The sequence below is a fragment of the Hyla sarda genome, chromosome 1 (assembly GCF_029499605.1).
Source record: "Hyla sarda isolate aHylSar1 chromosome 1, aHylSar1.hap1, whole genome shotgun sequence".
NCBI classification, from domain to species: domain Eukaryota; kingdom Metazoa; phylum Chordata; class Amphibia; order Anura; family Hylidae; genus Hyla; species Hyla sarda.
This window is the reverse complement of record NC_079189.1, coordinates 191734614-191753101: the sequence shown is the minus strand read 5'-3', so window position 1 is coordinate 191753101 and position 18488 is coordinate 191734614. Positions and strand designations below refer to the sequence as shown.

Here is an 18488-nt window from a genome sequence, read left to right as displayed (position 1 = left end):
TGCAATAAGTGTGTTAGCTGAACTAGCTTTGTTGGGAGAGCGTTTGACTAAATATCCCTGCTTTGATCCTTGGTTTCAGCAGTTTCATTTTAACTCAAAATCCACTAAAGTGAGTTAAATCGTTGATGCGTTTAGAGTTTTGGCAGCTTAGGTAAAATACCTCAAAAGCCCTATGTTGCATTGTGGTGAATATAATTTTACAAATCCCGTTAGCATTCCATGCCAGTACAGTGTGTAGTTTTCATTCTGAAATTTTTTGAAGATTTTTAGTCTCTATATAAAAAACATCTGTCAGAAGTGGGATTCGAACCCACGCCTCCAGAGGAGACTGCGACCTGAACGCAGCGCCTTAGACCGCTCGGCCATCCTGACTTTGCTTTGTTTTACACCTCCACCAATGCAAAAAAAAAAGAAGCCATGCAAGCTGTAAAACCGTTGTTTTAACACATGAAAAAACATCCCTATCGTTGGGGACATTTTACAACACTGTGCCCTACACCACCATCTGTCAACTAGGTGTATTAGCCGAAATAGCTCAGTTGGGAGAGCGTTAGACTGAAGATCTAAAGGTCCCTGGTTTGATCCCGGGTTTCGGCAGTTTCCTTATGTCTCAAAATCAACTGAAGTAAGTTAAGTCGTTTATGCGTTTAGAGTTTTAGCAGCTTAGTTAATATACCTCATAGGCACTATTTTGCATTGTGGAGAAAATTGTTTTACATATCCGGTTAGCATTTCATGCCAGTATAGTGTTTGGTTTTCATTTTGAAAATTTTGAATTTTTTTTTTCTTTATAAAAAGAGACATTTTTACACATGAAAAACCATTCCTATTATTGGGGACATCTTACAATGCTGTGCTCTACACAACCATCTACACAACCGTCAATGCACTAAGTGTGTTAGCTGAACTAGCTCTGTTGGGAGAGCGTTTGACTGCTTTGATCCTTGGTTTCAGCAGTTTCATTTTAACTCAAAATCCACTAAAGTGAGTTAAATCGTTGATGCGTTTAGAGTTTTGGCAGCTTAGGTAAAATACCTCAAAAGCCCTATGTTGCATTGTGGTGAATATAATTTTACAAATCCCGTTAGCATTCCATGCCAGTACAGTGTGTAGTTTTCATTCTGAAATTTTTTGAAGATTTTTAGTCTCTATATAAAAAACATCTGTCAGAAGTGGGATTCGAACCCACGCCTCCAGAGGAGACTGCGACCTGAACGCAGCGCCTTAGACCGCTCGGCCATCCTGACTTTGCTTTTTATTACACCTCCACCAATGCAAAAAAATAAGAAGCCATGCGAGCTGTAAAACCGTTGTTTTAACACATGAAAAAACATCCCTATCGTTGGGGACATTTTACAACACTGTGCCCTACACCACCATCTGTCAACTAGTTGTTTTAGCCGAAATAGCTCAGTTGGGAGAGCGTTAGACTGAAAATCTAAAGGTCCCTGGTTCGATCCCGGGTTTTGGCAGTTTCCTTATGTCTCAAAATCAACTGAAGTAAGTTAAGTCGTTGATGCGTTTAGAGTTTTAGCAGCTTAGTTAATATACCTCAAAGGCACTATTTTGCATTGTGGAGAAAATTGTTTTACATATCCGGTTAGCATTTCATGCCAGTACAGTGTTTGGTTTTCATTTTGAAAATTTTGAAGTTTTTTTTTCTTTATAAAAAGAGACATTTTTACACATGAAAAACCATTCCTATTATTGGGGACATCTTACAATGCTGTGCTCTACACAACCATCTACACAACCGTCAATGCAATAAGTGTGTTAGCTGAACTAGCTTTGTTGGGAGAGCGTTTGACTAAATATCCCTGCTTTGATCCTTGGTTTCAGCAGTTTCATTTTAACTCAAAATCCACTAAAGTGAGTTAAATCGTTGATGCGTTTAGAGTTTTGGCAGCTTAGGTAAAATACCTCAAAAGCCCTATGTTGCATTGTGGTGAATATAATTTTACAAATCCCGTTAGCATTCCATGCCAGTACAGTGTGTAGTTTTCATTCTGAAATTTTTTGAAGATTTTTAGTCTCTATATAAAAAACATCTGTCAGAAGTGGGATTCGAACCCACGCCTCCAGAGGAGACTGCGACCTGAACGCAGCGCCTTAGACCGCTCGGCCATCCTGACTTTGCTTTGTTTTACACCTCCACCAATGCAAAAAAAAAAGAAGCCATGCAAGCTGTAAAACCGTTGTTTTAACACATGAAAAAACATCCCTATCGTTGGGGACATTTTACAACACTGTGCCCTACACCACCATCTGTCAACTAGGTGTATTAGCCGAAATAGCTCAGTTGGGAGAGCGTTAGACTGAAGATCTAAAGGTCCCTGGTTTGATCCCGGGTTTCGGCAGTTTCCTTATGTCTCAAAATCAACTGAAGTAAGTTAAGTCGTTGATGCGTTTAGAGTTTTAGCAGCTTAGTTAATATACCTCATAGGCACTATTTTGCATTGTGGAGAAAATTGTTTTACATATCCCGTTAGCATTTCATGCCAGTACAGTGTTTGGTTTTCATTTTGAAAATTTTGAAGTTTTTTTTTCTTTATAAAAAGAGACATTTTTACACATGAAAAACCATTCCTATTATTGGGGACATCTTACAATGCTGTGCTCTACACAACCATCTACACAACCATCAATGCACTAAGTGTGTTAGCTGAACTAGCTCTGTTGGGAGAGCGTTTGACTAAATATCCCTGCTTTGATCCTTGGTTTCAGCAGTTTCATTTTAACTCAAAATCCACTAAAGTGAGTTAAATCGTTGATGCGTTTAGAGTTTTGGCAGCTTAGGTAAAATACCTCAAAAGCCCTATGTTGCATTGTGGTGAATATAATTTTACAAATCCCGTTAGCATTCCATGCCAGTACAGTGTGTAGTTTTCATTCCGAAATTTTTTGAAGATTTTTAGTCTCTATATAAAAAACATCTGTCAGAAGTGGGATTCGAACCCACGCCTCCAGAGGAGACTGCGACCTGAACGCAGCACCTTAGACCGCTCGGCCATCCTGACTTTCCTTTGTATTACACCTCCACCAATGCGAAAAAAAAAGAAGCCATGCGAGCTGTAAAACCGTTGTTTTAACACATGAAAAAACATCCCTATCGTTGGGGACATTTTACAACACTGTGCCCTACACCACCATCTGTCAACTAGTGTTGCTCGCGAATATTCGCAATTCGAATATTATTCGCGAATATCGCATATTCGCGAATTCGCGAATTTCGCGAATATAGCGCTATATATTCGTAATTACGAATATTGTTTTTTTTTTTTTTTTTTTTTTTTTTTTTTCTTCACAGTGATCATCCCTCTCTGCTTCCAGCTTGTGTGGTGTAAAGAAGACTGTAATACTACTATGTGAGACTGGCGTGCGAAAATTCGAATATCTAATTTTCGCATATGCGAATTTTCGCACGTGTTAACTTTGCATATGCCAATATTCACTTATGTTAATTTTCGCATTCGCGAATTTCGCATACACGAATATTCGCATATGCGAAAATAAAACTAGGACATAACGAATATGCGAATATTCGCGAATATATGACGAATATTCGTCCATATATTCGCGAATATTCGCGAATTCGAATATGGCCTATGCCGCTCAACACTACTGTCAACTAGGTGTATTAGCCGAAATAGCTCAGTTGGGAGAGCGTTAGACTGAAGATCTAAAGGTCCCTGGTTGGGTTTTGGCAGTTTCCTTATGTCTCAAAATCAACTGAAGTAAGTTAAGTCGTTGATGCGTTTAGAGTTTTAGCAGCTTAGTTAATATACCTCATAGGCACTATTTTGCATTGTGGAGAAAATTGTTTTACATATCCCGTTAGCATTTCATGCCAGTACAGTGTTTGGTTTTCATTTTGAAAATTTTGAAGTTTTTTTTTCTTTATAAAAAGAGACATTTTTACACATGAAAAACCATTCCTATTATTGGGGACATCTTACAATGCTGTGCTCTGCACAACCATCTACACAACCATCAATGCACTAAGTGTGTTAGCTAAACTAGCTCTGTTGGGAGAGCGTTTGACTAAATATCCCTGCTTTGATCCTTGGTTTCAGCAGTTTCATTTTAACTCAAAATCCACTAAAGTGAGTTAAATCGTTGATGCGTTTAGAGTTTGGCAGCTTAGGTTAAATACCTCAAAAGCCCTATGTTGCATTGTGGTGAATATAATTTTACAAATCCCGTTAGCATTCCATGCCAGTACAGTGTGTAGTTTTCATTCCGAAATTTTTTGAAGATTTTTAGTCTCTATATAAAAAACATCTGTCAGAAGTGGGATTCGAACCCACGCCTCCAGAGGAGACTGCGACCTGAACGCAGCGCCTTAGACCGCTCGGCCATCCTGACTTTGCTTTATATTACACCTCCATCAATGCAAAAAAAAAAGAAGCCATGCGAGCTGTAAAACCGTTGTTTTAACACATGAAAAAACATCCCTATCGTTGGGGACATTTTACAACACTGTGCCCTACACCGCCATCTGTCAACTAGGTGTATTAGCCGAAATAGCTCAGTTGGGAGAGCGTTAGGCTGAAGATCTAAAGGTCCCTGGTTCGATCCCGGGTTTCGGCAGTTTCCTTATGTCTCAAAATCAACTGAAGTAAGTTAAGTCGTTGATGCGTTTAGAGTTTTAGCAGCTTAGTTAATATACCTCAAAGGCACTATTTTGCATTGTGGAGAAAATTGTTTTACATATCCGGTTAGCATTTCATGCCAGTACAGTGTTTGGTTTTCATTTTGAAAATTTTGAAGTTTTTTTTCTTTATAAAAAGAGACATTTTTACACATGAAAAACCATTCCTATTATTGGGGACATCTTACAATGCTGTGCTCTACACAACCATCTACACAACCATCAATGCACTAAGTGTGTTAGCTGAACTAGCTCTGTTGGGAGAGCGTTTGACTAAATATCCCTGCTTTGATCCTTGGTTTCAGCAGTTTCATTTTAACTCAAAATCCACTAAAGTGAGTTAAATCGTTGATGCGTTTAGAGTTTTGGCAGCTTAGGTAAAATACCTCAAAAGCCCTATGTTGCATTGTGGTGAATATAATTTTACAAATCCCGTTAGCATTCCATGCCAGTACAGTGTGTAGTTTTCATTCCGAAATTTTTTGAAGATTTTTAGTCTCTATATAAAAAACATCTGTCAGAAGTGGGATTCGAACCCACGCCTCCAGAGGAGACTGCGACCTGAACGCAGCGCCTTAGACCGCTCGGCCATCCTGACTTTCCTTTGTATTACACCTCCACCAATGCGAAAAAAAAAGAAGCCATGCGAGCTGTAAAACCGTTGTTTTAACACATGAAAAAACATCCCTATCGTTGGGGACATTTTACAACACTGTGTATTAGCCGAAATAGCTCAGTTGGGAGAGCGTTAGACTGAAGATCTAAAGGTCCCTTGTTCGATCCCGGGTTTCGGCAGTTTCCTTATGTCTCAAAATCAACTGAAGTAAGTTAAGTCGTTGATGCGTTTAGAGTTTTAGCAGCTTAGTTAATATACCTCATAGGCACTATTTTGCATTGTGGAGAAAATTGTTTTACATATCCCGTTAGCATTTCATGCCAGTACAGTGTTTGGTTTTCATTTTGAAAATTTTGAAGTTTTTTTTTCTTTATAAAAAGAGACATTTTTACACATGAAAAACCATTCCTATTATTGGGGACATCTTACAATGCTGTGCTCTACACAACCATCTACACAACCATCAATGCACTAAGTGTGTTAGCTGAACTAGCTCTGTTGGGAGAGCGTTTGACTAAATATCCCTGCTTTGATCCTTGGTTTCAGCAGTTTCATTTTAACTCAAAATCCACTAAAGTGAGTTAAATCGTTGATGCGTTTAGAGTTTGGCAGCTTAGGTTAAATACCTCAAAAGCCCTATGTTGCATTGTGGTGAATATAATTTTACAAATCCCGTTAGCATTCCATGCCAGTACAGTGTGTAGTTTTCATTCCGAAATTTTTTGAAGATTTTTAGTCTCTATATAAAAAACATCTGTCAGAAGTGGGATTCGAACCCACGCCTCCAGAGGAGACTGCGACCTGAACGCAGCGCCTTAGACCGCTCGGCCATCCTGACTTTGCTTTATATTACACCTCCATCAATGCAAAAAAAAAAGAAGCCATGCGAGCTGTAAAACCGTTGTTTTAACACATGAAAAAACATCCCTATCGTTGGGGACATTTTACAACACTGTGCCCTACACCGCCATCTGTCAACTAGGTGTATTAGCCGAAATAGCTCAGTTGGGAGAGCGTTAGGCTGAAGATCTAAAGGTCCCTGGTTCGATCCCGGGTTTCGGCAGTTTCCTTATGTCTCAAAATCAACTGAAGTAAGTTAAGTCGTTGATGCGTTTAGAGTTTTAGCAGCTTAGTTAATATACCTCATAGGCACTATTTTGCATTGTGGAGAAAATTGTTTTACATATCCCGTTAGCATTTCATGCCAGTACAGTGTTTGGTTTTCATTTTGAAAATTTTGAAGTTTTTTTTTCTTTATAAAAAGAGACATTTTTACACATGAAAAACCATTCCTATTATTGGGGACATCTTACAATGCTGTGCTCTACACAACCATCTACACAACCGTCAATGCACTAAGTGTGTTAGCTAAACTAGCTCTGTTGGGAGAGCGTTTGACTGCTTTGATCCTTGGTTTCAGCAGTTTCATTTTAACTCAAAATCCACTAAAGTGAGTTAAATCGTTGATGCGTTTAGAGTTTTGGCAGCTTAGGTAAAATACCTCAAAAGCCCTATGTTGCATTGTGGTGAATATAATTTTACAAATCCCGTTAGCATTCCATGCCAGTACAGTGTGTAGTTTTCATTCAGAAATTTTTTGAAGATTTTTAGTCTCTATATAAAAAACATCTGTCAGAAGTGGGATTCGAACCCACGCCTCCAGAGGAGACTGCGACCTGAACGCAGCGACTTAGACCGCTCGGCCATCCTGACTTTGCTTTGTTTTACATCTCCACCAATGCAAAAAAGAAGCAATGCGAGCTGTAAAACCGTTGTTTTAACACATGAAAAAACATCCCTATCGTTGGGGACATTTTACAACACTGTGCCCTACACCACCATCTGTCAACTAGGTGTATTAGCCGAAATAGCTCAGTTGGGAGAGCGTTAGACTGAAGATCTAAAGGTCCCTGGTTTGATCCCAGGTTTCGGCAGTTTCCTTATGTCTCAAAATCAACTGAAGTAAGTTAAGTCGTTGATGCGTTTAGAGTTTTAGCAGCTTAGTTAATATACCTCATAGGCACTATTTTGCATTGTGGAGAAAATTGTTTTACATATCCCGTTAGCATTTCATGCCAGTACAGTGTTTGGTTTTCATTTTGAAAATTTTGAAGTTTTTTTTTCTTTATAAAAAGAGACATTTTTACACATGAAAAACCATTCCTATTATTGGGGACATCTTACTATGCTGTGCTCTACACAACCATCTACACAACCATCTACACAACCATCAATGCACTAAGTGTGTTAGCTGAACTAGCTCTGTTGGGAGAGCGTTTGACTAAATATCCCTGCTTTGATCCTTGGTTTCAGCAGTTTCATTTTAACTCAAAATCCACTAAAGTGAGTTAAATCGTTGATGCGTTTAGAGTTTTGGCAGCTTAGGTAAAATACCTCAAAAACCCTATGTTGCATTGTGGTGAATATAATTTTACAAATCCCGTTAGCATTCCATGCCAGTACAGTGTGTAGTTTTCATTCTGAAATTTTTTGAAGATTTTTAGTCTCTATATAAAAAACATCTGTCAGAAGTGGGATTCGAACCCACGCCTCCATAGGAGACTGCGACCTGAACGCAGCGGCTTAGACCGCTCGGCCATCCTGACTTTCCTTTGTATTACACCTCCACCAATGCGAAAAAAAAAAGAAGCCATGCGAGCTGTAAAACCGTTGTTTTAACACATAAAAAAACATCCCTATCGTTGGGGACATTTTACAACACTGTGCCCTACACCACCATCTGTCAACTAGGTGTATTTGCCGAAATAGCTCAGTTGGGAGAGCGTTAGACTGAAGATCTAAAGGTCCCTGGTTCGATCCCGGGTTTCGGCAGTTTCCTTATGTCTCAAAATCAACTGAAGTAAGTTAAGTCGTTGATGCGTTTAGAGTTTTAGCAGCTTAGTTAATATACCTCAAAGGCACTATTTTGCATTGTGGAGAAAATTGTTTTACATATCCCGTTAGCATTTCATGCCAGTACAGTGTTTGGTTTTCATTTTGAAAATTTTGAAGTTTTTTTTTCTTTATAAAAAGAGACATTTTTACACATGAAAAACCATTCCTATTATTGGGGACATCTTACAATGCTGTGCTCTACACAACCATCTACACAACCATCAATGCACTAAGTGTGTTAGCTGAACTAGCTCTGTTGGGAGAGCGTTTGACTAAATATCCCTGCTTTGATCCTTGGTTTCAGCAGTTTCATTTTAACTCAAAATCCACTAAAGTGAGTTAAATCGTTGATGCGTTTAGAGTTTTGGCAGCTTAGGTAAAATACCTCAAAAGCCCTATGTTGCATTGTGGTGAATATAATTTTACAAATCCCGTTAGCATTCCATGCCAGTACAGTGTGTAGTTTTCATTCTGAAATTTTTTGAAGATTTTTAGTCTCTATATAAAATACATCTGTCAGAAGTGGGATTCGAACCCACGCCTCCAGAGGAGACTGCGACCTGAACGCAGCGCCTTAGACCGCTCGGCCATCCTGACTTTCCTTTGTATTACACCTCCACCAATGCGAAAAAAAAAGAAGCCATGCGAGCTGTAAAACCGTTGTTTTAACACATGAAAAAACATCCCTATCGTTGGGGACATTTTACAACACTGTGCCCTACACCACCATCTGTCAACTAGGTGTATTAGCCGAAATAGCTCAGTTGGGAGAGCGTTAGACTGAAGATCTAAAGGTCCCTGGTTCGATCCCGGGTTTCGGCAGTTTCCTTATGTCTCAAAATCAACTGAAGTAAGTTAAGTCGTTGATGCGTTTAGAGTTTTAGCAGCTTAGTTAATATACCTCAAAGGCACTATTTTGCATTGTGGAGAAAATTGTTTTACATATCCCGTTAGCATTTCATGCCAGTACAGTGTTTGGTTTTCATTTTGAAAATTTTGAAGTTTTTTTTTCTTTATAAAAAGAGACATTTTTACACATGAAAAACCATTCCTATTATTGGGGACATCTTACAATGCTGTGCTCTACACAACCATCTACACAACCGTCAATGCACTAAGTGTGTTAGCTAAACTAGCTCTGTTGGGAGAGCGTTTGACTGCTTTGATCCTTGGTTTCAGCAGTTTCATTTTAACTCAAAATCCACTAAAGTGAGTTAAATCGTTGATGCGTTTAGAGTTTTGGCAGCTTAGGTAAAATACCTCAAAAGCCCTATGTTGCATTGTGGTGAATATAATTTTACAAATCCCGTTAGCATTCCATGCCAGTACAGTGTGTAGTTTTCATTCAGAAATTTTTTGAAGATTTTTAGTCTCTATATAAAAAACATCTGTCAGAAGTGGGATTCGAACCCACGCCTCCAGAGGAGACTGCGACCTGAACGCAGCGACTTAGACCGCTCGGCCATCCTGACTTTGCTTTGTTTTACATCTCCACCAATGCAAAAAAGAAGCCATGCGAGCTGTAAAACCGTTGTTTTAACACATGAAAAAACATCCCTATCGTTGGGGACATTTTACAACACTGTGCCCTACACCACCATCTGTCAACTAGGTGTATTTGCCGAAATAGCTCAGTTGGGAGAGCGTTAGACTGAAGATCTAAAGGTCCCTGGTTCGATCCCGGGTTTCGGCAGTTTCCTTATGTCTCAAAATCAACTGAAGTAAGTTAAGTCGTTGATGCGTTTAGAGTTTTAGCAGCTTAGTTAATATACCTCAAAGGCACTATTTTGCATTGTGGAGAAAATTGTTTTACATATCCCGTTAGCATTTCATGCCAGTACAGTGTTTGGTTTTCATTTTGAAAATTTTGAAGTTTTTTTTTCTTTATAAAAAGAGACATTTTTTTTTACATATCCGGTTAGCATTTCATGCCAGTACAGTGTTTGGTTTTCATTTTGAAAATTTTGAAGTTTTTTTTTCTTTATAAAAAGAGACATTTTTACACATGAAAAACCATTCCTATTATTGGGGACATCTTACAATGCTGTGCTCTACACAACCATCTACACAACCGTCAATGCACTAAGTGTGTTAGCTGAACTAGCTCTGTTGGGAGAGCGTTTGACTGCTTTGATCCTTGGTTTCAGCAGTTTCATTTTAACTCAAAATCCACTAAAGTGAGTTAAATCGTTGATGCGTTTAGAGTTTTGGCAGCTTAGGTAAAATACCTCAAAAGCCCTATGTTGCATTGTGGTGAATATAATTTTACAAATCCCGTTAGCATTCCATGCCAGTACAGTGTGTAGTTTTCATTCAGAAATTTACATCTTACAATGCTGTGCTCTACACAACCATCTACACAACCATCAATGCACTAAGTGTGTTAGCTGAACTAGCTCTGTTGGGAGAGCGTTTGACTAAATATCCCTGCTTTGATCCTTGGTTTCAGCAGTTTCATTTTAACTCAAAATCCACTAAAGTGAGTTAAATCGTTGATGCGTTTAGAGTTTTGGCAGCTTAGGTAAAATACCTCAAAAGCCCTATGTTGCATTGTGGTGAATATAATTTTACAAATCCCGTTAGCATTCCATGCCAGTACAGTGTGTAGTTTTCATTCTGAAATTTTTTGAAGATTTTTAGTCTCTATATAAAAAACATCTGTCAGAAGTGGGATTCGAACCCACGCCTCCAGAGGAGACTGCGACCTGAACGCAGCGCCTTAGACCGCTCGGCCATCCTGACTTTGCTTTGTATTACACCTCCACCAATGCAAAAAAAAAAGAAGCCATGCGAGCTGTAAAACCGTTGTTTTAACACATGAAAAAACATCCCTATCGTTGGGGACATTTTACAACACTGTGCCCTACACCACCATCTGTCAACTAGGTGTATTAGCCGAAATAGCTCAGTTGGGAGAGCGTTAGACTGAAGATCTAAAGGTCCCTGGTTCGATCCCGGGTTTCGGCAGTTTCCTTATGTCTCAAAATCAACTGAAGTAAGTTAAGTCGTTGATGCGTTTAGAGTTTTAGCAGCTTAGTTAATATACCTCAAAGGCACTATTTTGCATTGTGGAGAAAATTGTTTTACATATCCCGTTAGCATTTCATGCCAGTACAGTGTTTGGTTTTCATTTTGAAAATTTTGAAGTTTTTTTTTCTTTATAAAAAGAGACATTTTTACACATGAAAAACCATTCCTATTATTGGGGACATCTTACAATGCTGTGCTCTACACAACCATCTACACAACCGTCAATGCACTAAGTGTGTTAGCTAAACTAGCTCTGTTGGGAGAGCGTTTGACTGCTTTGATCCTTGGTTTCAGCAGTTTCATTTTAACTCAAAATCCACTAAAGTGAGTTAAATCGTTGATGCGTTTAGAGTTTTGGCAGCTTAGGTAAAATACCTCAAAAGCCCTATGTTGCATTGTGGTGAATATAATTTTACAAATCCCGTTAGCATTCCATGCCAGTACAGTGTGTAGTTTTCATTCAGAAATTTTTTGAAGATTTTTAGTCTCTATATAAAAAACATCTGTCAGAAGTGGGATTCGAACCCACGCCTCCAGAGGAGACTGCGACCTGAACGCAGCGACTTAGACCGCTCGGCCATCCTGACTTTGCTTTGTTTTACATCTCCACCAATGCAAAAAAGAAGCAATGCGAGCTGTAAAACCGTTGTTTTAACACATGAAAAAACATCCCTATCGTTGGGGACATTTTACAACACTGTGCCCTACACCACCATCTGACAACTAGGTGTATTAGCCGAAATAGCTCAGTTGGGAGAGCGTTAGACTGAAGATCTAAAGGTCCCTGGTTTGATCCCAGGTTTCGGCAGTTTCCTTATGTCTCAAAATCAACTGAAGTAAGTTAAGTCGTTGATGCGTTTAGAGTTTTAGCAGCTTAGTTAATATACCCCATAGGCACTATTTTGCATTGTGGAGAAAATTGTTTTACATATCCCGTTAGCATTTCATGCCAGTACAGTGTTTGGTTTTCATTTTGAAAATTTTGAAGTTTTTTTTTCTTTATAAAAAGAGACATTTTTACACATGAAAAACCATTCCTATTATTGGGGACATCTTACTATGCTGTGCTCTACACAACCATCTACACAACCATCTACACAACCATCAATGCACTAAGTGTGTTAGCTGAACTAGCTCTGTTGGGAGAGCGTTTGACTAAATATCCCTGCTTTGATCCTTGGTTTCAGCAGTTTCATTTTAACTCAAAATCCACTAAAGTGAGTTAAATCGTTGATGCGTTTAGAGTTTTGGCAGCTTAGGTAAAATACCTCAAAAACCCTATGTTGCATTGTGGTGAATATAATTTTACAAATCCCGTTAGCATTCCATGCCAGTACAGTGTGTAGTTTTCATTCTGAAATTTTTTGAAGATTTTTAGTCTCTATATAAAAAACATCTGTCAGAAGTGGGATTCGAACCCACACCTCCATAGGAGACTGCGACCTGAACGCAGCGGCTTAGACCGCTCGGCCATCCTGACTTTCCTTTGTATTACACCTCCACCAATGCGAAAAAAAAAAGAAGCCATGCGAGCTGTAAAACCGTTGTTTTAACACATAAAAAAACATCCCTATCGTTGGGGACATTTTACAACACTGTGCCCTACACCACCATCTGTCAACTAGGTGTATTTGCCGAAATAGCTCAGTTGGGCGAGCGTTAGACTGAAGATCTAAAGGTCCCTGGTTCGATCCCGGGTTTCGGCAGTTTCCTTATGTCTCAAAATCAACTGAAGTAAGTTAAGTCGTTGATGCGTTTAGAGTTTTAGCAGCTTAGTTAATATACCTCAAAGGCACTATTTTGCATTGTGGAGAAAATTGTTTTACATATCCCGTTAGCATTTCATGCCAGTACAGTGTTTGGTTTTCATTTTGAAAATTTTGAAGTTTTTTTTTCTTTATAAAAAGAGACATTTTTACACATGAAAAACCATTCCTATTATTGGGGACATCTTACAATGCTGTGCTCTACACAACCATCTACACAACCATCAATGCACTAAGTGTGTTAGCTGAACTAGCTCTGTTGGGAGAGCGTTTGACTAAATATCCCTGCTTTGATCCTTGGTTTCAGCAGTTTCATTTTAACTCAAAATCCACTAAAGTGAGTTAAATCGTTGATGCGTTTAGAGTTTTGGCAGCTTAGGTAAAATACCTCAAAAGCCCTATGTTGCATTGTGGTGAATATAATTTTACAAATCCCGTTGGCATTCCATGCCAGTACAGTGTGTAGTTTTCATTCTGAAATTTTTTGAAGATTTTTAGTCTCTATATAAAATACATCTGTCAGAAGTGGGATTCGAACCCACGCCTCCAGAGGAGACTGCGACCTGAACGCAGCGCCTTAGACCGCTCGGCCATCCTGACTTTCCTTTGTATTACACCTCCACCAATGCGAAAAAAAAAGAAGCCATGCGAGCTGTAAAACCGTTGTTTTAACACATGAAAAAACATCCCTATCGTTGGGGACATTTTACAACACTGTGCCCTACACCACCATCTGTCAACTAGGTGTATTAGCCGAAATAGCTCAGTTGGGCGAGCGTTAGACTGAAGATCTAAAGGTCCCTGGTTCGATCCCGGGTTTCGGCAGTTTCCTTATGTCTCAAAATCAACTGAAGTAAGTTAAGTCGTTGATGCGTTTAGAGTTTTAGCAGCTTAGTTAATATACCTCAAAGGCACTATTTTGCATTGTGGAGAAAATTGTTTTACATATCCCGTTAGCATTTCATGCCAGTACAGTGTTTGGTTTTCATTTTGAAAATTTTGAAGTTTTTTTTTCTTTATAAAAAGAGACATTTTTACACATGAAAAACCATTCCTATTATTGGGGACATCTTACAATGCTGTGCTCTACACAACCATCTACACAACCGTCAATGCACTAAGTGTGTTAGCTAAACTAGCTCTGTTGGGAGAGCGTTTGACTGCTTTGATCCTTGGTTTCAGCAGTTTCATTTTAACTCAAAATCCACTAAAGTGAGTTAAATCGTTGATGCGTTTAGAGTTTTGGCAGCTTAGGTAAAATACCTCAAAAGCCCTATGTTGCATTGTGGTGAATATAATTTTACAAATCCCGTTAGCATTCCATGCCAGTACAGTGTGTAGTTTTCATTCAGAAATTTTTTGAAGATTTTTAGTCTCTATATAAAAAACATCTGTCAGAAGTGGGATTCGAACCCACGCCTCCAGAGGAGACTGCGACCTGAACGCAGCGACTTAGACCGCTCGGCCATCCTGACTTTGCTTTGTTTTACATCTCCACCAATGCAAAAAAGAAGCCATGCGAGCTGTAAAACCGTTGTTTTAACACATGAAAAAACATCCCTATCGTTGGGGACATTTTACAACACTGTGCCCTACACCACCATCTGTCAACTAGGTGTATTAGCCGAAATAGCTCAGTTGGGAGAGCGTTAGACTGAAGATCTAAAGGTCCCTGGTTTGATCCCAGGTTTCGGCAGTTTCCTTATGTCTCAAAATCAACTGAAGTAAGTTAAGTCGTTGATGCGTTTAGAGTTTTAGCAGCTTAGTTAATATACCTCAAAGGCACTATTTTGCATTGTGGAGAAAATTGTTTTACATATCCGGTTAGCATTTCATGCCAGTACAGTGTTTGGTTTTCATTTTGAAAATTTTGAAGTTTTTTTTTCTTTATAAAAAGAGACATTTTTACACATGAAAAACCATTCCTATTATTGGGGACATCTTACTATGCTGTGCTCTACACAACCATCTACACAACCATCAATGCACTAAGTGTGTTAGCTGAACTAGCTCTGTTGGGAGAGCGTTTGACTAAATATCCCTGCTTTGATCCTTGGTTTCAGCAGTTTCATTTTAACTCAAAATCCACTAAAGTGAGTTAAATCGTTCATGCGTTTAGAGTTTTGGCAGCTTAGGTAAAATACCTCAAAAACCCTATGTTGCATTCTGGTGAATATAATTTTACAAATCCCGTTAGCATTCCATGCCAGTACAGTGTGTAGTTTTCATTCTGAAATTTTTTGAAGATTTTTAGTCTCTATATAAAAAACATCTGTCGGAAGTGGGATTCGAACCCACGCCTCCATAGGAGACTGCGACCTGAACGCAGCGGCTTAGACCGCTCGGCCATCCTGCCTTTCCTTTGTATTACACCTCCACCAATGCGAAAAAAAAAAGAAGCCATGCGAGCTGTAAAACCGTTGTTTTAACACATGAAAAAACATCCCTATCGTTGGGGACATTTTACAACACTGTGCCCTACACCACCATCTGTCAACTAGGTGTATTTGCCGAAATAGCTCAGTTGGGAGATCGTTAGACTGAAGATCTAAAGGTCCCTGGTTCGGTCCCGGGTTTCGGCAGTTTCCTTATGTCTCAAAATCAACTGAAGTAAGTTAAGTCGTTGATGCGTTTAGAGTTTTAGCAGCTTAGTTAATATACCTCAAAGGCACTATTTTGCATTGTGGAGAAAATTGTTTTACATATCCCGTTAGCATTTCATGCCAGTACAGTGTTTGGTTTTCATTTTGAAAATTTTGAAGTTTTTTTTTCTTTATAAAAAGAGACATTTTTTTTTACATATCCGGTTAGCATTTCATGCCAGTACAGTGTTTGGTTTTCATTTTGAAAATTTTGAAGTTTTTTTTTCTTTATAAAAAGAGACATTTTTACACATGAAAAACCATTCCTATTATTGGGGACATCTTACAATGCTGTGCTCTACACAACCATCTACACAACCGTCAATGCACTAAGTGTGTTAGCTGAACTAGCTCTGTTGGGAGAGCGTTTGACTGCTTTGATCCTTGGTTTCAGCAGTTTCATTTTAACTCAAAATCCACTAAAGTGAGTTAAATCGTTGATGCGTTTAGAGTTTTGGCAGCTTAGGTAAAATACCTCAAAAGCCCTATGTTGCATTGTGGTGAATATAATTTTACAAATCCCGTTAGCATTCCATGCCAGTACAGTGTGTAGTTTTCATTCAGAAATTTACATCTTACAATGCTGTGCTCTACACAACCATCTACACAACCATCAATGCACTAAGTGTGTTAGCTGAACTAACTCTGTTGGGAGAGCGTTTGACTAAATATCCCTGCTTTGATCCTTGGTTTCAGCAGTTTCATTTTAACTCAAAATCCACTAAAGTGAGTTAAATCGTTGATGCGTTTAGAGTTTTGGCAGCTTAGGTAAAATACCTCAAAAGCCCTATGTTGCATTGTGGTGAATATAATTTTACAAATCCCGTTAGCATTCCATGCCAGTACAGTGTGTAGTTTTCATTCTGAAATTTTTTGAAGATTTTTAGTCTCTATATAAAAAACATCTGTCAGAAGTGGGATTCGAACCCACGCCTCCAGAGGAGACTGCGACCTGAACGCAGCGCCTTAGACCGCTCGGCCATCCTGACTTTGCTTTGTATTACACCTCCACCAATGCAAAAAAAAAAGAAGCCATGCGAGCTGTAAAACCGTTGTTTTAACACATGAAAAAACATCCCTATCGTTGGGGACATTTTACAACACTGTGCCCTACACCACCATCTGTCAACTAGGTGTATTAGCCGAAATAGCTCAGTTGGGAGAGCGTTAGACTGAAGATCTAAAGGTCCCTGGTTTGATCCCAGGTTTCGGCAGTTTCCTTATGTCTCAAAATCAACTGAAGTAAGTTAAGTCGTTGATGCGTTTAGAGTTTTAGCAGCTTAGTTAATATACCTCATAGGCACTATTTTGCATTGTGGAGAAAATTGTTTTACATATCCCGTTAGCATTTCATGCCAGTACAGTGTTTGGTTTTCATTTTGAAAATTTTGAAGTTTTTTTTTCTTTATAAAAAGAGACATTTTTACACATGAAAAACCATTCCTATTATTGGGGACATCTTACTATGCTGTGCTCTACACAACCATCTACACAACCATCTACACAACCATCAATGCACTAAGTGTGTTAGCTGAACTAGCTCTGTTGGGAGAGCGTTTGACTAAATATCCCTGCTTTGATCCTTGGTTTCAGCAGTTTCATTTTAACTCAAAATCCACTAAAGTGAGTTAAATCGTTGATGCGTTTAGAGTTTTGGCAGCTTAGGTAAAATACCTCAAAAACCCTATGTTGCATTGTGGTGAATATAATTTTACAAATCCCGTTAGCATTCCATGCCAGTACAGTGTGTAGTTTTCATTCTGAAATTTTTTGAAGATTTTTAGTCTCTATATAAAAAACATCTGTCAGAAGTGGGATTCGAACCCACGCCTCCATAGGAGACTGCGACCTGAACGCAGCGGCTTAGACCGCTCGGCCATCCTGACTTTCCTTTGTATTACACCTCCACCAATGCGAAAAAAAAAAAGAAGCCATGCGAGCTGTAAAACCGTTGTTTTAACACATGAAAAAACATCCCTATCGTTGGGGACATTTTACAACACTGTGCCCTACACCACCATCTGTCAACTAGGTGTATTAGCCGAAATAGCTCAGTTGGGAGAGCGTTAGACTGAAGATCTAAAGGTCCCTGGTTCGATCCCGGGTTTCGGCAGTTTCCTTATGTCTCAAAATCAACTGAAGTAAGTTAAGTCATTGATGCGTTTAGAGTTTTAGCAGCTTAGTTAATATACCTCAAAGGCACTATTTTGCATTGTGGAGAAAATTGTTTTACATATCCCGTTAGCATTTCATGCCAGTACAGTGTTTGGTTTTCATTTTGAAAATTTTGAAGTTTTTTTTTCTTTATAAAAAGAGACATTTTTACACATGAAAAACCATTCCTATTATTGGGGACATCTTACAATGCTGTGCTCTACACAACCATCTACACAACCATCAATGCACTAAGTGTGTTAGCTGAACTAGCTCTGTTGGGAGAGCGTTTGACTAAATATCCCTGCTTTGATCCTTGGTTTCAGCAGTTTCATTTTAACTCAAAATCCACTAAAGTGAGTTAAATCGTTGATGCGTTTAGAGTTTTGGCAGCTTAGGTAAAATACCTCAAAAGCCCTATGTTGCATTGTGGTGAATATAATTTTACAAATCCCGTTAGCATTCCATGCCAGTACAGTGTGTAGTTTTCATTCTGAAATTTTTTGAAGATTTTTATTCTCTATATAAAAAACATCTGTGAGAAGTGGGATTCGAACCCACGCCTCCAGAGGAGACTGCGACCTGAACGCAGCGCCTTAGACCGCTCGGCCATCCTGACTTTGCTTTGTATTACACCTCCACCAATGCAAAAAAAAAAGAAGCCATGCGAGCTGTAAAACCGTTGTTTTAACACATGAAAAAACATCCCTATCGTTAGCGACATTTTACAACAC

General features: G+C 38.9%; 34 non-coding genes across 34 annotated transcripts; 16 read left to right on the top strand and 18 right to left on the bottom strand.

The window, feature by feature from the left end:
• Nucleotides 1–289: 289 nt before the first annotated feature.
• On the bottom strand, nt 290–372 carry TRNAL-CAG (transfer RNA leucine (anticodon CAG)). Its single transcript has one exon. It is a non-coding gene; the product is annotated as a tRNA-Leu (tRNA).
• Nucleotides 373–524: 152 nt separating this feature from the next.
• On the top strand, nt 525–597 carry TRNAF-GAA (transfer RNA phenylalanine (anticodon GAA)). The gene has a single exon. It is a non-coding gene; the product is annotated as a tRNA-Phe (tRNA).
• Nucleotides 598–1164: 567 nt separating this feature from the next.
• TRNAL-CAG (transfer RNA leucine (anticodon CAG)) lies at nt 1165–1247 on the bottom strand. The gene has a single exon. It is a non-coding gene; the product is annotated as a tRNA-Leu (tRNA).
• A 152-nt stretch (nt 1248–1399) lies between these two features.
• On the top strand, nt 1400–1472 carry TRNAF-GAA (transfer RNA phenylalanine (anticodon GAA)). Its single transcript has one exon. It is a non-coding gene; the product is annotated as a tRNA-Phe (tRNA).
• Nucleotides 1473–2049: 577 nt separating this feature from the next.
• On the bottom strand, nt 2050–2132 carry TRNAL-CAG (transfer RNA leucine (anticodon CAG)). Its single transcript has one exon. It is a non-coding gene; the product is annotated as a tRNA-Leu (tRNA).
• A 152-nt stretch (nt 2133–2284) lies between these two features.
• On the top strand, nt 2285–2357 carry TRNAF-GAA (transfer RNA phenylalanine (anticodon GAA)). The gene has a single exon. It is a non-coding gene; the product is annotated as a tRNA-Phe (tRNA).
• Nucleotides 2358–2934: 577 nt separating this feature from the next.
• TRNAL-CAG (transfer RNA leucine (anticodon CAG)) lies at nt 2935–3017 on the bottom strand. Its single transcript has one exon. It is a non-coding gene; the product is annotated as a tRNA-Leu (tRNA).
• Nucleotides 3018–4282: 1265 nt separating this feature from the next.
• Nucleotides 4283–4365, bottom strand: TRNAL-CAG (transfer RNA leucine (anticodon CAG)). The gene has a single exon. It is a non-coding gene; the product is annotated as a tRNA-Leu (tRNA).
• A 152-nt stretch (nt 4366–4517) lies between these two features.
• Nucleotides 4518–4590, top strand: TRNAF-GAA (transfer RNA phenylalanine (anticodon GAA)). The gene has a single exon. It is a non-coding gene; the product is annotated as a tRNA-Phe (tRNA).
• A 576-nt stretch (nt 4591–5166) lies between these two features.
• TRNAL-CAG (transfer RNA leucine (anticodon CAG)) lies at nt 5167–5249 on the bottom strand. Its single transcript has one exon. It is a non-coding gene; the product is annotated as a tRNA-Leu (tRNA).
• A 773-nt stretch (nt 5250–6022) lies between these two features.
• Nucleotides 6023–6105, bottom strand: TRNAL-CAG (transfer RNA leucine (anticodon CAG)). Its single transcript has one exon. It is a non-coding gene; the product is annotated as a tRNA-Leu (tRNA).
• Nucleotides 6106–6257: 152 nt separating this feature from the next.
• TRNAF-GAA (transfer RNA phenylalanine (anticodon GAA)) lies at nt 6258–6330 on the top strand. The gene has a single exon. It is a non-coding gene; the product is annotated as a tRNA-Phe (tRNA).
• A 567-nt stretch (nt 6331–6897) lies between these two features.
• TRNAL-CAG (transfer RNA leucine (anticodon CAG)) lies at nt 6898–6980 on the bottom strand. The gene has a single exon. It is a non-coding gene; the product is annotated as a tRNA-Leu (tRNA).
• A 148-nt stretch (nt 6981–7128) lies between these two features.
• TRNAF-GAA (transfer RNA phenylalanine (anticodon GAA)) lies at nt 7129–7201 on the top strand. Its single transcript has one exon. It is a non-coding gene; the product is annotated as a tRNA-Phe (tRNA).
• A 589-nt stretch (nt 7202–7790) lies between these two features.
• TRNAL-CAG (transfer RNA leucine (anticodon CAG)) lies at nt 7791–7873 on the bottom strand. Its single transcript has one exon. It is a non-coding gene; the product is annotated as a tRNA-Leu (tRNA).
• Nucleotides 7874–8026: 153 nt separating this feature from the next.
• Nucleotides 8027–8099, top strand: TRNAF-GAA (transfer RNA phenylalanine (anticodon GAA)). The gene has a single exon. It is a non-coding gene; the product is annotated as a tRNA-Phe (tRNA).
• Nucleotides 8100–8676: 577 nt separating this feature from the next.
• Nucleotides 8677–8759, bottom strand: TRNAL-CAG (transfer RNA leucine (anticodon CAG)). The gene has a single exon. It is a non-coding gene; the product is annotated as a tRNA-Leu (tRNA).
• Nucleotides 8760–8911: 152 nt separating this feature from the next.
• TRNAF-GAA (transfer RNA phenylalanine (anticodon GAA)) lies at nt 8912–8984 on the top strand. Its single transcript has one exon. It is a non-coding gene; the product is annotated as a tRNA-Phe (tRNA).
• A 567-nt stretch (nt 8985–9551) lies between these two features.
• Nucleotides 9552–9634, bottom strand: TRNAL-CAG (transfer RNA leucine (anticodon CAG)). The gene has a single exon. It is a non-coding gene; the product is annotated as a tRNA-Leu (tRNA).
• A 148-nt stretch (nt 9635–9782) lies between these two features.
• On the top strand, nt 9783–9855 carry TRNAF-GAA (transfer RNA phenylalanine (anticodon GAA)). The gene has a single exon. It is a non-coding gene; the product is annotated as a tRNA-Phe (tRNA).
• Nucleotides 9856–10821: 966 nt separating this feature from the next.
• On the bottom strand, nt 10822–10904 carry TRNAL-CAG (transfer RNA leucine (anticodon CAG)). The gene has a single exon. It is a non-coding gene; the product is annotated as a tRNA-Leu (tRNA).
• Nucleotides 10905–11056: 152 nt separating this feature from the next.
• TRNAF-GAA (transfer RNA phenylalanine (anticodon GAA)) lies at nt 11057–11129 on the top strand. Its single transcript has one exon. It is a non-coding gene; the product is annotated as a tRNA-Phe (tRNA).
• Nucleotides 11130–11696: 567 nt separating this feature from the next.
• TRNAL-CAG (transfer RNA leucine (anticodon CAG)) lies at nt 11697–11779 on the bottom strand. Its single transcript has one exon. It is a non-coding gene; the product is annotated as a tRNA-Leu (tRNA).
• A 148-nt stretch (nt 11780–11927) lies between these two features.
• Nucleotides 11928–12000, top strand: TRNAF-GAA (transfer RNA phenylalanine (anticodon GAA)). Its single transcript has one exon. It is a non-coding gene; the product is annotated as a tRNA-Phe (tRNA).
• An 825-nt stretch (nt 12001–12825) lies between these two features.
• Nucleotides 12826–12898, top strand: TRNAF-GAA (transfer RNA phenylalanine (anticodon GAA)). Its single transcript has one exon. It is a non-coding gene; the product is annotated as a tRNA-Phe (tRNA).
• Nucleotides 12899–13475: 577 nt separating this feature from the next.
• TRNAL-CAG (transfer RNA leucine (anticodon CAG)) lies at nt 13476–13558 on the bottom strand. Its single transcript has one exon. It is a non-coding gene; the product is annotated as a tRNA-Leu (tRNA).
• A 152-nt stretch (nt 13559–13710) lies between these two features.
• On the top strand, nt 13711–13783 carry TRNAF-GAA (transfer RNA phenylalanine (anticodon GAA)). The gene has a single exon. It is a non-coding gene; the product is annotated as a tRNA-Phe (tRNA).
• Nucleotides 13784–14350: 567 nt separating this feature from the next.
• Nucleotides 14351–14433, bottom strand: TRNAL-CAG (transfer RNA leucine (anticodon CAG)). Its single transcript has one exon. It is a non-coding gene; the product is annotated as a tRNA-Leu (tRNA).
• A 148-nt stretch (nt 14434–14581) lies between these two features.
• On the top strand, nt 14582–14654 carry TRNAF-GAA (transfer RNA phenylalanine (anticodon GAA)). Its single transcript has one exon. It is a non-coding gene; the product is annotated as a tRNA-Phe (tRNA).
• A 1852-nt stretch (nt 14655–16506) lies between these two features.
• Nucleotides 16507–16589, bottom strand: TRNAL-CAG (transfer RNA leucine (anticodon CAG)). Its single transcript has one exon. It is a non-coding gene; the product is annotated as a tRNA-Leu (tRNA).
• Nucleotides 16590–16741: 152 nt separating this feature from the next.
• On the top strand, nt 16742–16814 carry TRNAF-GAA (transfer RNA phenylalanine (anticodon GAA)). Its single transcript has one exon. It is a non-coding gene; the product is annotated as a tRNA-Phe (tRNA).
• A 589-nt stretch (nt 16815–17403) lies between these two features.
• On the bottom strand, nt 17404–17486 carry TRNAL-CAG (transfer RNA leucine (anticodon CAG)). Its single transcript has one exon. It is a non-coding gene; the product is annotated as a tRNA-Leu (tRNA).
• A 154-nt stretch (nt 17487–17640) lies between these two features.
• On the top strand, nt 17641–17713 carry TRNAF-GAA (transfer RNA phenylalanine (anticodon GAA)). The gene has a single exon. It is a non-coding gene; the product is annotated as a tRNA-Phe (tRNA).
• Nucleotides 17714–18290: 577 nt separating this feature from the next.
• On the bottom strand, nt 18291–18373 carry TRNAL-CAG (transfer RNA leucine (anticodon CAG)). The gene has a single exon. It is a non-coding gene; the product is annotated as a tRNA-Leu (tRNA).
• Between the last annotated feature and the right edge of the window lie 115 nt (nt 18374–18488).